Below are 14,849 nucleotides of genomic sequence, written 5' to 3'. Positions count from 1 at the left end.
GTGGACTCAGCATCAGGCAGATCAGAATTCAACTCCTCCCTCCAAAACCTTCGCCAAAAACTACCTCTCTAAAGCTTTTCAAAATGTCTCTCTACATTCCCCGACTCCACTCGGCAATGACCTCATCTCCTCAAACCAAAAAAACAAAGTATATCTCCTGGCTCCAAAACACCCCCCCCCCCCCCCCCCCCCCCCCCCCCTCCCCCCCCCCAACACCCCGGGGCTTTCCCACTCAAACCACAGTCTATTAGTCTGGACTGAAAAACACATTCCTTTGTCAATTTCACCTTATGGCTGCTAAAAGTACCCAGGACCTGCAGAACAGAATTATTTTAAATAAACGTGGCCACTGCAGTTAAATACGCTCTTAACTCCAGGCATTTAATCCTTAAATTGCCCAATACATTGAATCCAATATTCCAAAAGTCTTCCAGTCATCACAACAACAAGAAAAAGTTTATTAATCATGAAAAAAATTGGGATTTGATGCATTATGTCTTTACTACCCCCTTAGCTTAACAATTGAACATAGGTTTTAGGATTAGCATGGATTGCCAAATACATCTTAATCTACAATGGTTTCATTAACACACAGTCCCTTTTTAAAACACAAGATTGGCTGTGGTCAAGTACAAGCACTCCACCCTGAACCTAAGTTAGTGGATTTCTCCCCACAATCTCCCTAGATGGAATAGAATAGAATTCCTACAGTGCAGAAGGAGGCCACTTGGCCCATGGGGTCTGCACCGACCCTCTGCAAGATCACCCCACCTAGGCCCTAATCCCGATAGCACACCTAACATACACATCCTTGTGCACTAAGGGACAATTTAGCATGGCCAATTCACCAAACCTACACATCTTTGAATTGTGGGAGGAAACTGGAGCAGGCATAGGAAGAACATGCAAACTCCACACAGACAGTCACCGAAGTTCGGAATTGAACCCGGGTCTCTGACGCTGAGGCAGCAATGCCACTGTGCATCCCCTTGTCACATGAGAGTTTCCAAACTCCACTCCCAAAAACGCGCTTTAAGATCTTTTCTCATAATTATGCTTTGCCTTGGCAGTTTGCATTCTTAAATCCAGACCAGCTTTTCCAAATGACACTTTTAAACAAAGCTTCTCACTCCACTTTTGACAGCGATTCTTGTCCAGAATTTGACACCAGCCTTTAAGGATTTCTTTGTCTTGATTGCGGTTTAAACGTCTCACAATTGCTTTAACGCTGGACTCCCAGACTGGATTAAAATGGCAGCAGATATTTGATTTAACTTTAAAGGTTCCTGTCCCACTTTAAATTTGTTACTACAATTGTCTCTTTTCACTCAGAACACTTTGTTTACTCCTCCTTGAATTCTTCTGAACAATACCTTGGTCTGTGTTCACTTAACTCCACTCGTCTTACATTCTTTCTGTCTCAATTCCCTGGTTATCTAGACTGTAACTTTTAGCTGCCTCTTTGCAGCTCCCATCATGTCCAGTCTTTCTTCTGGCAGAGTTGAGAGATCTTCATTCCCTAAGGTCCTGTCTATAACTGCCCACAAATTCAGCTAAAACTAAAACTTAAAAATGTGTTTTTATCCTTACAAGGGCTTCCAATTGCCAAGCAAACCCTGCTAGTTCTATTTATTGTCCATGGCGTAACCCTCTCTACGCACAGTAGAATCACAGTTGAAGTTTAAACCAATCCTCACACATACAAACAACTTTGTTCAGCATGAATCTAAGTACAGGTTTTACTCTTTCAGACACAGAAACATTATATTAAACCCACTTTTCTGATTACTTCTGATTTTAAAGAAAACTGGTTTAAGGAATATGGCGAGCAGATGGTGAGGTGAATCTGAGACCAGGAAGAGATCCACCATGATCTGATTGAATGGCGGAGCAGGCTCAAAGGGCTGAATTGCCTACTTCTACTCCTAATTTCTATGTTCCACTTAAAACTATGCCTTATCTCTAATGTTTACCAATACAAATATAAACGTCTTTAAACTATCTTTGTTTTCCCAACAGTAAATGAAGATGTCTCTCGCCAGAACACCACATTTTAGCGAGTGATTGGGACCCCCGAAAACAATCCCCCCCCCCCACCCTGAATGCAACATGGGAGGGGCCCCAGTGCCAGGCTGGCACCCAGGTGGCACTAGCAATTCCAGGGCAACACCCTCCCCAAAGGACATGCAGCTGAGGGCCTCTGATCCCCTTGGAGACCTCCATGAGTGCTGTTCCTTCTGCTCCCCGTTTGTGAATCCTAAAGCCTCAGATACCTCGGGAATCTGCACGTTAGAGTAAGGCTTACTGCATCGCTCTAATATGCACATTTGCTATAAAGTAATCCTACCCACTGTGGGTGGAATTCCTCTTGCAACGTCTAGCGAGATTGTGCTGAATCTCGCGAGATGTTGCCAGCTGGGTATATCCCAGGAGCGGGTTCTCCTGGCTTTCACCGGCCACACTGCACTGCAGCGAGCTTCTTTTCCGGAGCTGCGTTGCTGGAGGATCACGCTCTTAATCTTCTTAGGTGCCGTCCTCAGCAATGTCTTGATGAAATCTTGAGAAATGCCGCAGAATATCTACCAACGTATTTTAGAGATCTGCACAGCCCTAGCAACTGAACATGAAATGAGAAGCATTCCTGAAGAAGAACTTCATAACGAACACTTACACCTTGCATACTCCCAAACAGTTGGTCGCTGTTAGGAGAAGGAGTTCGGGCAAACATTAGCTGTCAAAACGTTGTGCAGTCTTCCAATTGAATTCTAGTGCCACTTTTGACACTTATGGAGTGCTGTAGTCTCTTAACAAGCTTCCGGGTGGTCATTTCTAGTGTGTGTGTCAACTTCTTTACCAATAGTGCCAGGCGCTGAATGTTGGCTAAACTGGGACCTTGGCTGAAGAGCTGATCTCCACCACCTTTGAAGGTCTTCTATGCCAGAAGGTACTATCAAAAAATGCCCTATGTAGGAAATTTCTTCAGTCCTGAAGAATTCTATCTGAACCAGTATGCATGTTGTACTTTGGTACAAACCTTATCCTTTTATTACGATGCTGGTAGTTGTTTACTTTTGACTGAAACTTACTGCAGACTTATATTTATTTAGCTGACTCGCTTTTTGGAGCTTATTTTCAGGAAGGAACCAAGGGACTTGTCCTTCACATAACTGGAAAATCCCCAGAAATGACCTTCATAGGTGTCAGATTTCAGATTTTTTAAGATTGGTATCAAAGGGAGAAGCATAAAAGAAAAAAGCTGATTGTTTTAGATCAGAATTACAACTAAAGCGTATTTAAACCATTGCGGCTGTTGGAAGGATCAGTAATTATATCAAAGTTTTAAATTGGGGAGCCAGGCATAACAGGTTTTTCTTCCATTCATTTAAAAGGTGAATAGTGGATTGACCCCATGGGCTATACTTTTGTCTCCTGATTCAGTGTAAACCTGAGTTAGGAAGGCCAAAATGAAGGTGGGAATTTAGAATTTTTCACCAACATTCCCGTTGCTTTATTATTGTGAAGCCGGGATTAGTGGCTGGTTGCTGGTTGGGTACCAGATGCTCAATTAGTGACATTGGGTTGGTAATTTAAATCCCTGCTGGAAATTCAAATTTCCCTGCTTTGGTTCCTGAAGACTGTGGGAACGCAGCCAGTTAAGTCCATTTTTGAACCTTGGCGCATGCCTGCTGTGGATCTGAGACCCATTTGATAGGTAGGTTTAAAAGCTCTTGCCAATGCTTTCATCTCCCATACCCCACGTATCCCCCATCCCCCCCTCCAATTCCAATACCTCTTGCATATGAAATGAAACGAAATGAATGAAAAATGAAAATCGCTTATTGTCACGAGTAGGCTTCAATTAAGTTGCTGTGAAAAGCCCCTAGTCGCCACATTCCAGCGCCTGTTTGGGGAGGCTGTTACGGGAATCGAACCGTGCTGCTGGCATGCCTTGGTCTGCTTTCAAAGCCAGCTATTTATCCCAGTGTGCTAAACAGCCCCTAATCCCATATCCCTTCCGTGCCCCTCATGCTCATAATCAGCTTTCTAGTATCCACTCAATGAACCATTGGAATGTCTGGCAAGACTGTTAAATGCTCCAGAAACTGATACAATTAAAAAATAAAATAAATTCAGAGTACCCAATTCTGTTTTTCCAATTAAGGGGCAATTTAGTGTGCCCAATCCACCTACCCTGCACATCTTTGGGTTGTGGGGGTGAGACCCATGCAGACATGGGGAGAATGTGCAAACTCCACACAGGCAGTGACCCAGGGTCGGGATCGAACCCGGATCTTCCGGGCCATGAGGCAGCAATGCTAACCACCCCATCACCGTGCTGCCCTCGAACTAATGCAATAAGCAAAGAGCATTTGAAAATCTGTTTTTTTTTAATTGCTCATCTTACAACCTCATAAGGATGTCAATCAAGCACGGCCATTTATCGAATTGATATCAAAGCCTGAACTCACTTCACACTTCTTAATCTTGACCAAATAAATAAACAGATATTGGTAACCACATCAAGGAAACAACAACGTGGTATAAGGCAATAAGAATGTTAATGAGGCAAAGCTAACGCCCCACCAACTCATGCTGTGTAAACATATCCCTGCTGAGCTGAGTCCATTCCCACTTTTGGAGACCAGACAAGCATTCATAATGAGGCCATCTGGAAAATCAGGTGTCTGGTCATCTGTTCAAGCTGATTTTGGTAGATGTGAGGGCTGGAGGGCCCAATAACCCTGAATTGAATTGGACCAAAACGGCAATAAAATTGTCTTTTAACCTGCAGCCTTACCATCCGCCCATTTCAGTTTCCACCTTGGGCATGCCTTGGTAGCCAGTCTCCAGCCTGTACCTGACACCAGGAGATCAATATATGGGGTGAGTTGGCTAACTTTTCAAAGTCAGGCCTGCAAAGTCATGAAATACCTATGGTTCCAGAATTTAGACTGAAAATTGGCCCCTTTAATGTTGTGTTCCCAATTTGCTGAAATGACCAATATTTGCTGTACACAGATAATTCCATATACCTCTGAACAGACCTAGGATAATTTCCCTCGAATTTATATGACACCTGTGATGTACCATCAATTGGACGCGAGACACGATGAAGATCCAAACTGTGGCTTTAATCAGCTAGTTGTTAGCCTGGGTACTTGTACCCCGCCACGGAGGCGGGGTCTACTTGCCTCTCGACCAATTGGTGAGCAGTCACATGACTAGTCCCAGCCAATCAGACGAGAGGCACATGACCAACCAGAGCCAATGGGAAACCCAATGCTCTGCACCAATGGCAGTGCTCCCACTCATATCACCACAACCTGCCTGCAGAAGTTGTTGGTTTACAAGGAGACAGTTACAGATATGGGCTGTCTACTGCAAGGAAACCTATGGGCTGACCTGGCTGTCTGTAAGTGATCATGCAGCTAGAATAGTGACAATGACTGGGATTTTGTGCCCTTGTCTGCCCCAGATGTAAATGGCAAAGAGGTGCGAAATCTTACGAGAGGCTGAAAATTAGATTCTCGCTGGCGAGATCTCATGACGTGATCATCCTGTCAGTGAGGTTTGTAATAGGATTTTTAAAACCGGACTAGGTGGCGCAGTGGTTAGCACTGCTGCCTCACGGCACCGAGAACACTGGTTTGATCCCGGCCCCGGGTCACTGTCTGTGTGGAGTTTGCACATTTTCTGTGTGTCTGCATTGATCTCACCCCTGCCAATCCAAAGATGTGCAGGGTAGGTGGAGTGGCCACACTAAATTGACCCTTAATTGGAAAAAAAATAATTCGGTACTCTAAATTTATTTTAAAAAACAGGAGCCAGGTAAAGAGAACCTGCCTGGGGCGCACCGTAAGTACTGACTCTGCCCTGGAGGGAGTAGCACTGGCACATGCCTCTAGCACTTGGGGGCAGGAGGGGGTGCTTTTTCTGGGAAGTCCATGGTGGGGGTTCTTCTTGTGTGCGCGCGCGCCTGTATGTGTGTGCTCGTGGGGGGACCCAGGTTTTATTGGTTTTATTTTTAGTACTGTTGGGTCGGGGGTCCTTTAAAAATGGCACTGACCATCATGCCTGCATGGGATCTGCCTCCAGCATTTTATTCTCAGGATGTTGGAAAATCTGTCGAAAAATCTATCCAGCGGGCTGCATATCACTTTTTTCTCTTGAGCCAGCACTTCGAAAATATAACCAAAAATTCTGCCTAATGGTTTGACATGTAAAGCTCTTGAAAGGTGTGAGGATATGGCAAGACTTCCAATTTACACTGCTTACTCAACGTACGCTTATTGAAGTGTGGTTATGCATTAGATGCGATGAAAAAATTAAGCTTGTGTCAAGACCTGGCAAATATAAATATTACATATGAAACATGGCACTTTGTGCAATACAGATAGGCTGTCAACCTAGTAAATTTGCTAATGCTACCATGCCATATTCCTTGAAGCATTTTGCTAATGTTTCCTAGCCCTGGTGTAATGCACAGATGATAGGGTCAAACTGCCTCCTCATGCCACACTGCTGCATTGCTGCCCACTGTGATGGTGTTTTAAAATAATTTCCTCTTTTACATACTTCACACAGCTGAACAGATATTTCAACGGTATTGAATAATGGATAGGATGCTCAATATTTTGCCACTTGCCAACAAGCTAAGTTCTCATTGCCCCAATGGGTTCCTGTTGACATCATTTTTTGCTTGGCATTTTGTCTCCTTCTTTCAGCCTTGTCAAAGACTGCTAATAGACTCAGATGCACTTGGAACCTCGAAAGCTCTAATAATCCATCCCCCCATTCCCCTGCAGGATACATAGCTTTAAGTAGCCTCCTCCCTGTAAATGTCAGCTGCAGTGTGATGTTCTGCTCCCACATCCCTTCGGTACCTCAGTGTGCAAGGCCAAGGAACATATGGCATTATAAAAATGACCTGACCCTTGAGAGTTGCTACATGCTTGCTCAGTGAGTTCTTGGTTAGTATTACACCAGTTACTAGCTAATCTCATTGGTACTTTTCTGGACTGGAAAATCAAACCTTCATAAACTTCAGTGAAATCCACCACATAGAATATCTATGAAACAAGGGAAAAACAATATTCAAACTGTTGGCAGGATGAAAAAAGAGATGCAAGTTTTTTGCAGTGAATTTATCCTTGCACTATCTTTTTCTCTCTACAATCACACCTTGAAAATCTTCTGTCGCCTGTGATTCCGTTGGTGCCACCAGCCCTCTTGTACGTTAACCAACTGGCCAGACTTAACAGTCATGCATTCAAACTGAGCCAGATCTGAGCTTTGGATGATGAGCAGGAATAGGACCCTGCGTGCTTTTTTTCCCTTAACCTAAGGATACTGAGGCTAAATGTAATGCTCCTGCCACTGCATTGGCTGAGCTCAGCTGAGTTGCCATTGTATCAACTCTGTAATCTTCCTGTTTTGTAGAACAGTACCATATTGTGTTGTGCATTTACCCGCTGAGCCTTAAATGCACCAGAACACCAGTTTTATGCTTTTTAAATCATTCTGATGATTCCATACTCCCACTGGGGAGAGACAATCAAAGATAATTTGGGTCAGAGCTAGAGTGGCAACACAGTCATGTTGCTTTTCCCACCCTTCCTCCTTTTGAGTATGAGTTTTTACTGGGAGCAAGAGAGAGCTGAATTTATCTTCTTTTTTGTTTAATACATTTACAGCTGTGAAAGGTGGAAAGGGGTCAAGTGATCTTAAAAGAACTGCCATACGTAGAGATTCACTCTTTAGAATGCTATATATTGTAACTGTGCAATATATTCTAACTTATGGGAAGGGTAACGATGTCACCTCTGCTCGCGAAAAGGATACATGAACACCAGTGTGAAAAGTGATACACTTGTATCTACAAAGAGTATAGTTTCGACATGTATTAACTAATTATGAGCTCTCGATTATGGATACATTCCCCAGCTTCCTATCATGGAACTGAGAGTGAAGGTATGGAGGGAGGCTGCTGAGTGTGGGCACATTTATAAGCAATTCTTTTATGACCCCAAACCTTAAGCTCCAACCCAAGCATATATAAGGTTAAGCTTCGTAAAGCACAAACTGTGCGTGAGACTTGGGGATGAGATTTAGGGCCGAGGGTGGTAGCAATTTCTTTTAACAGAGGTATTTGTGAGTCTTTGGAACACATTACCAGAGTTAGTCATTGACCATGACAACATTTAAGAATAGGTTACTTAGGTGCCTGATGGAAAAGGCAATAAAGTGGTATGGCAATAGAGAAATGAGATTAATACTACTCATCTGGAGAAGGACAAGCATCAAAGTGGACTGGATGGGCAGAACATGGAACAACGCTGTTGTAATTCTATCTAAGGTGCTTTTAGCAAGCAGTTGGGAATATGCTGTCCTGAACTCAAGTGAAAAGATGCACACATCCCTGCAGATGCTGTGATTTAATTAGCAGATACTTATTAGAGGTCTCTTTGAATCATCATATTACGATGATCACAAAAACCAAGACAAGACTTAGTTCCTCTCTCTTATGCTTATTCCCCGTGTCTGCGTGTGTTTCCTCCGGGTGCTCCAGTTTCCTCCCACAAGTCCTGAAATATGTGCTTGTTAGGTGAATTGGACATTCTGAATTCTCCCTCTGTTCCCAAACAGGCTCTGTAGTGTGGCGACTAGGGGATTTTCACAGTAACTTCATTGCAGTGTTAAGCCTACTTGTGATACTAATAAAGATTATTTTTATTCTTATTATTATTTAAGTTAAATCACAGACCACACTGGTATTTATTGTAAAGTGGAATTTATGTGTATGTCTTAAAACTTTTGTATAAAACTAAAATATCAGCTTTGTCATGGAGTTACTGTGACCGCATTTTGCTTCATGCAAATTTACGTTTACATTTCTATGTACTTTGGACATTTTTAAGTGAGGAATTTGAAAAATAATTTTAAATGAATGTATTTACCATTAAATTAAGTATTTGATGTTGTACTGTTATCAATTTAGGCAGGATGTAACTTAAGTTGATAATGGTACACTATATTTGTTGTACTGGGAAGATAATGATATAAAAGACAAAACAAATTTTACTGCAAAATCTCATAGAATCTCACTAAAGCAATTAATTAAAATGCTGGTTCGATCAAATTAATTTAATTTGTATCCAAACTAGTTTATTTTGAGAGAAGATACATTGTGAATAACACAAGCCATATTTGTTTTATCAAAATGGGCCTGAGTTTTTAAAAAAAAAAGATAATTTCTATAATCAGGAATAAAATCCTTACTTTTTGAGTTACCAGTATTTGTTATGCTAAAAGTGCTGATCATCTATATTCATTACAGCTCACATATAACCGAATTACAAATAGACAACCTGTATATCCAGTGGTACTGTTATCACAGTTATCTACAATCTGACTGCACAAATACTGACCACAGCAAAGCAGTTTCTTAGTCAACAACTACAAAGAAGGTAAGCCTTAACCCAATATCTGTTTGATTGAAATTCATTTTTAAATACAAAACGCCTTTTAAGCAGGGCTTTAATTCACACTAGCACCTTGATTTGTAGTTGCCATGGTGAATCAAGTCTGTCATTTGACAAGAGATTCACCCATTTATGACAGCACTTTATCTTGTCTCTCCAGGGGAAGAAAATGTCATAAGTGAGAGCAGGAAAAATTAAAGCTTTGAAATACCAAAATTCCTTGATTTCATTTTCATTATTCAGCTATCATTGCCTCCTGATAATGGCAACTCTATGGAAATAAATAATGTTTATTCTAAAAAAAAATTATCAAATGTTTTTGTGCTGTAACGGGCAAGGCTTTTTGATTGTCAGTCTTATGAAGTCTAGCAAGGAATAGTATTATTAGATAAACCTTCAGTGACCAAATCTCATTTCCTTTTCATTATGGTGTCAAAATAATTATACATAGGTAATTTGTGGTGGGAATTGTGGAATGAGCAGAAAGATCAATTGCTGACGACCACTTGCAGCTCGTGTTCTTAACTGGGTTGAGTTAAACAGCAGAATGTGAATGCTGATAGAATAGGTGGCATAGTACACTGGTGCGACACAGCATGCAGAACATTACCGATATACTGTATAATTGGAATCCTGCTACAATGAAAGCTTTCACACATGGAAAATATTATTATGTCTGTTATATTGTATGCAGTTAAAACTGTGGAATCCTCTTTCCATTCTGAGATGAAATTCAAAACAAGAAATATTTGCAATATTTCCTTTCAAATAATTTTGAAAACATTTGAGGTGTTTTTCAATTTAAACGCAATATTGAGGTAAGCCAGCAATTAACATTTGGAAGTATTGCCAGTGCCATTTTATTAGTAAAATCCACTGATAAAGGTTTCGTTTTCTTTTGTCAAGAAGGCGTGAGTAAATTTTGCTAAGTTTCTTTATATTTTATACTGTCGAGCTTGCAGAATTGGTCTGAAATTGAATAAGACAGCATATCATAGCTAATTCATGAAACAAATAAAAAGAATTAGTGAAATAATCCCACCTATTTTGTTACTGCACTTGTTTAGGCACATTTTGCATTGCCTGTATTAAAGATTATTGGTTACAAGTACATAATTTTCAGGAAGTGGAATAACAGAAGAGCATTAATTTTTGTGGTGCATTTGAGCATAAGCAAGCTTTTCTGGACACTTAGATTGCGGGGGGATGGAATCCAGCTTTGGCATTTATAGCATAAATATGTCTGTGCCCTTATTCGCTATACATTTGGTATAATCACTTCAAAAAAGTAAATCTATCTCCCATATTTACCAGATAAAAATACACTCTGAGTCTGCTTTTCCTTTTTGAACTTCATATTATTTGAATCTGAAAGCAGATTCTGACAAAGACTTTTTCTGAATCTTAATATACTTCATCGTCTGCTGTTAAAGCTGCTTTAGACTGTGCATAGGTCTTAGGGTTTATTTTAGCATTTATGCGGGGTGGCCACATGTTTAACATTTAGCATTCTCAAGTGACATTTGATAGGACTTTCACAATCCTTTTATAAAGGAGCTGAGCCATTAACATCACCCGCTTCTGCTGTAGTATACAAGATGTTCTTCCTTCCAAAGAGCTGTACATAATCTTTTGTCAGGCCAGTAACTGAATGATTTTTTAAGCCCGGTGGGCAATACTTGTGTCCATGCGTAACATAGATAGACCGCAGTAGTCAGCAGCTGCATGCAATTTTAACTACACTCATTGAGCTGTAATAAAACAATATAAGCATTGCTCGGGGGAAAGATTGTATGCAGTTATCTTTAGACAACGCTTGAGCATATGAATGCAGAGCTGGATGACAAGAGGATTTTCAGATTGTGTTTTGATTGAATTGCAGAATTGAACAGGTCTAGAGTATCAGTGGAGAGCTAATGTTTGCAGTATTACAAAAGTTTTGTTCATGGAGAGTTTCTTATGCTAAAACATTCAGCAGATTTTCTTTTTGGCAGCTGACAACAATAAAGGGGTGAGTCCACATTTGGACAGGCGCACACTTTGTTGGGCTCACCCATAATAATGCTGTTATGACAGAGAAATTATGAAGGTTAACAGGAAAGACCCAGGTCCAGGAGTGATTCCAGGCAGCTGGCAGTCAGGAGAATCGGAAACGCGCCACCAATGAAAACTGCAGTGAAAAGCAAATTAAACCCCGTATCTGCCATCTCACTTGCTTTTCTGTACTTTCCTGTTTGGACTTGAAGGTGATTACAGTCAATGCAGTGACAGTTGACGGAAGCTCTGCTACAAGAGTATTTATTTACAGTGAATCGTGGTGATGCTGTGCAGGATGCGGTTTCACGCAGGATGTGCAGTCCCCACCCCCTGGTTTGATCATTTTTTTTCTAAAAAAGCAACCTGATTACTGAGGCCAGAGCCTTTTGGGAGAAAGTATTGTGCAACATGCTTCTGCATGGAATACACTTGTAGTGCAACATCATAGGAAGTTCCTTCATAGGGTTCAAGGCAGCTTCAGACTCAGAAGTGAAATGTACCAAAGATAATGTTTGGGCACAGAAAGTGGGAAGTGAGCATCTTAAATTTGCTGCTAGTTATTAATAGTATAGGACATTTTAAATTCAAATTGGGTAGCTTCAGATATCATGGTAGCACCATCAACAGCTCTCTCTTTTCTTAAACTATTCTTGGCTGCAAACCAAATACATGGATTCAATACTTTTCTGAAAAGCAAAAATAATTAGGTAATTATCTTATTTGGCTTGGGCTTGTTGTAAGGTTTGTTCGTGACGGCCTTAGACTGCAGTTACTCACTGTCTGACAGTGCAGCAGACCCAGAAAGAACTGTAGGCTGCATCCTGCTTAGAAGGAAAATGCCTTTTGTTTTAATTGTAATATTATGCCATTTTATTTGATAAAATGTGAACTTTGTCAATGTGAAAAATTATAACTTTTTTTGAAAACTATTTTCACATATGGTTCCTTTTAACCTTTTTAACTTTTTTTAAAGAAAAAACTGAGCACTCTCTGTTTCCATGAAACCATAGTTTTCCTTGTGGTAATTTAACTTTCATTCTGGAATTGAAAAGTACCTGGAGAAACGTTTTATTGTGATGTCTCCTTTATATATTTTATGTATTAAAAACACACTATTACAGACCACTTCAAAATATAGTCATTCGCTTTTGTAATTTTAGGACTTTCCTGTGTTTTTCCTGTCCCGATCCTAGTCAAATTTTGGTCGTACCTTGGCTGTCTTAAATATCTACTATTGAGTGGAAACTTTAACTATAAATCAATCCTGTAGCAGTCTCCAGGTGAGCCTGTGCTTTGACATCTACTACCTGTAATTTGAATACTAGTATATGCAATAAAATGCGCAGCTGTGATCTAATGGGCACTGGCGTGATGGGTGAATCATGGAAGCGTCCCAAATTCGGCATCACGCTGAGCGCGAAACTTTGAGCGGCTAACTCGATTTGTGGTGCTGGGCGCGATCTGGATCATGGCCTCGCTGGGCGCGATCCAGATAATGATATTTAAGTGAGTCTAATGAATCATTTAAATATGCATAGCCGTGTTGATGCATATGCACCCGGTAGTCATTGCCCACACCAGTGAGGCCTGAACCGGGTGCCGATTAATACTATTCTCCACAAGTGGATAGAAGTTGTGATGGCCTCTTGGTACAGGAGGGGAGGGAGGGGGGGGGGCGTCTAAGAGGCCATTGGAGCCCCTCAGATGGTCAGGGACACGGCAGGGCAGGATAGTACCCTGCCATGTCCCCTGGAATTGCCACATGGGCACCCTGGTAGTGCCAGGGTGGCATAGCAAGGGTGCCAGGGGCACTGCCCAGGTTCCAGGCTGGTAGTGTCAGGATGTCCGGGTGCCAGGTTGGCACTACCATGGGTCGGGGCCTGAGTGGGGCCATGTCTATGAAAGTGAGGGTAATGGATTACGAAGGGTGGGGGCAGCTGAAGGGAGGGGATTGGGGGTTGAAGGGAAGGTGGGGGGGGCCTGGAATGGGGGTGTTCTCAGTGACGCCGTAGCGGGGTGCCCTCACTTCGGTGGGGTGGGGGGGGGGGGGGGGAGAGACGTTGCCCATGGGTGGGTGCTGTGGGGGACCCTTCAGCTCACTTAGAGATCAGGGCACCCTTTCAAATTGATGCTGCAATCTTTGAGGAGCAGGTCTCACTGGTGAGTTCAGCTCCCTGCTGCTGTAAAGATTTTTCAGTGTGGGCTGGACTGGAGAGAAACTCCCAAGGCCCCAAAAAATGACTTAAGTGCGGATGAATACTGGTCTGGATCGCACCCTAAAAGCTGACAGGAAAAACCCGCCCAACTCGCCTGAAATGACACTAGATATTTTTGGTTGAGTCGCACTCAATTATGATTGTTAATATTGATTATAACACTACCATCACCTGAAGTCCATTTTGAAAATCACCAACTTTCTCTCTTTTCCGTTGCCCATGTTGACCCTTTGCTGGTGTTGGTAGTGAGTCTTGACACGGTTTTAGTACACCTGTGTAGTTAGTTCAACACAAGCAAGACTTCTGTCTCCTAATTGTTACTTAATTCCAAGAGTATTGAGGCCAAATTTACCACCCCTCCCTCTGCCTTGGCTAAATTCAGCTTCCTCAACACAAACGATGAATCTAATCTGCAACCTTCCTGATCTGTGGAACTGAGGTGTTTGCTGGAAAAATTCACTGAGCCACTAAAGGAGCTGCAGGCAGTTAGAAGTACAATAAAAGATGCTGTCCATGATTTGTCTCAGTTGGGTACATATAAGGATAGATTTACAATTCCCGTGTATCCTATGTGCCATCTATGCGATCGCCAGAACATGGGTGTGGAGAGGTCATTGGGCCCAGCACATTCTTCCATCCATTAGTAGGAATGGATCTAAAATCCTGGAACCCACTGAGCTCTTATCTGATATGTGCTTCTGGTGTAACTGATACAGGAATTATTTACTTGTTGGATGCTGGCCTCTCTGATCGAATTCAGTGCTTCCCGTAACCCTTCCACATCTACCATCTGCAGGTGTACCCTTACCAGCATGCAGGCTTAATATTTGAACCCATTTATTTCCCAAGTATTGTGCAAAGTATACAAATAATGCACATAAATGCAACTTTAAACAATGTCCTAATCAGATTGCTTGCCACTAAAGTGACAGATAAGCTTGTTTGTTCAAGTATAGGCACATAATGTTTGAAGTGACAGGTGAGTTTGAGTTCTAAGTTGCTTTCTACACAAAGACACTGATGACATTTGATTTCATTCCAGTGAGTAACAAAGATCCTCTTTCACGCAGGTAAGTTGCACTAACGGTAGCAAAACCGTGTCAGTCTATCTGAC

At 41.8% G+C, this 14,849-nt stretch overlaps 1 protein-coding gene across 12 annotated transcripts in view; it reads left to right on the top strand.

Moving 5' to 3' along the window:
* The window catches only part of foxp1b (forkhead box P1b), a 645,688-nt gene that overhangs the window by 135,604 nt on the left and 495,235 nt on the right, over window positions 1–14,849 (top strand). For 8 of the 12 annotated variants that reach the window (XM_038810651.1, XM_038810647.1, XM_038810649.1 and 5 more), the window contains one exon: window positions 9,338–9,467. The exons of the other annotated variants lie outside the window; for them this stretch is intronic. The gene's annotated coding sequence lies outside the window, so the exon portion shown is untranslated. The remainder of the gene's footprint in view (window positions 1–9,337; window positions 9,468–14,849) is intronic. 12 annotated transcript variants of the gene reach the window in all.

The sequence above is a fragment of the Scyliorhinus canicula genome, chromosome 11, assembly GCF_902713615.1.
Source record: "Scyliorhinus canicula chromosome 11, sScyCan1.1, whole genome shotgun sequence".
In the NCBI taxonomy this organism is placed as follows: Eukaryota; Metazoa; Chordata; class Chondrichthyes; order Carcharhiniformes; family Scyliorhinidae; genus Scyliorhinus; species Scyliorhinus canicula.
This window is presented reverse-complemented; position numbering and strand designations above follow the sequence as displayed.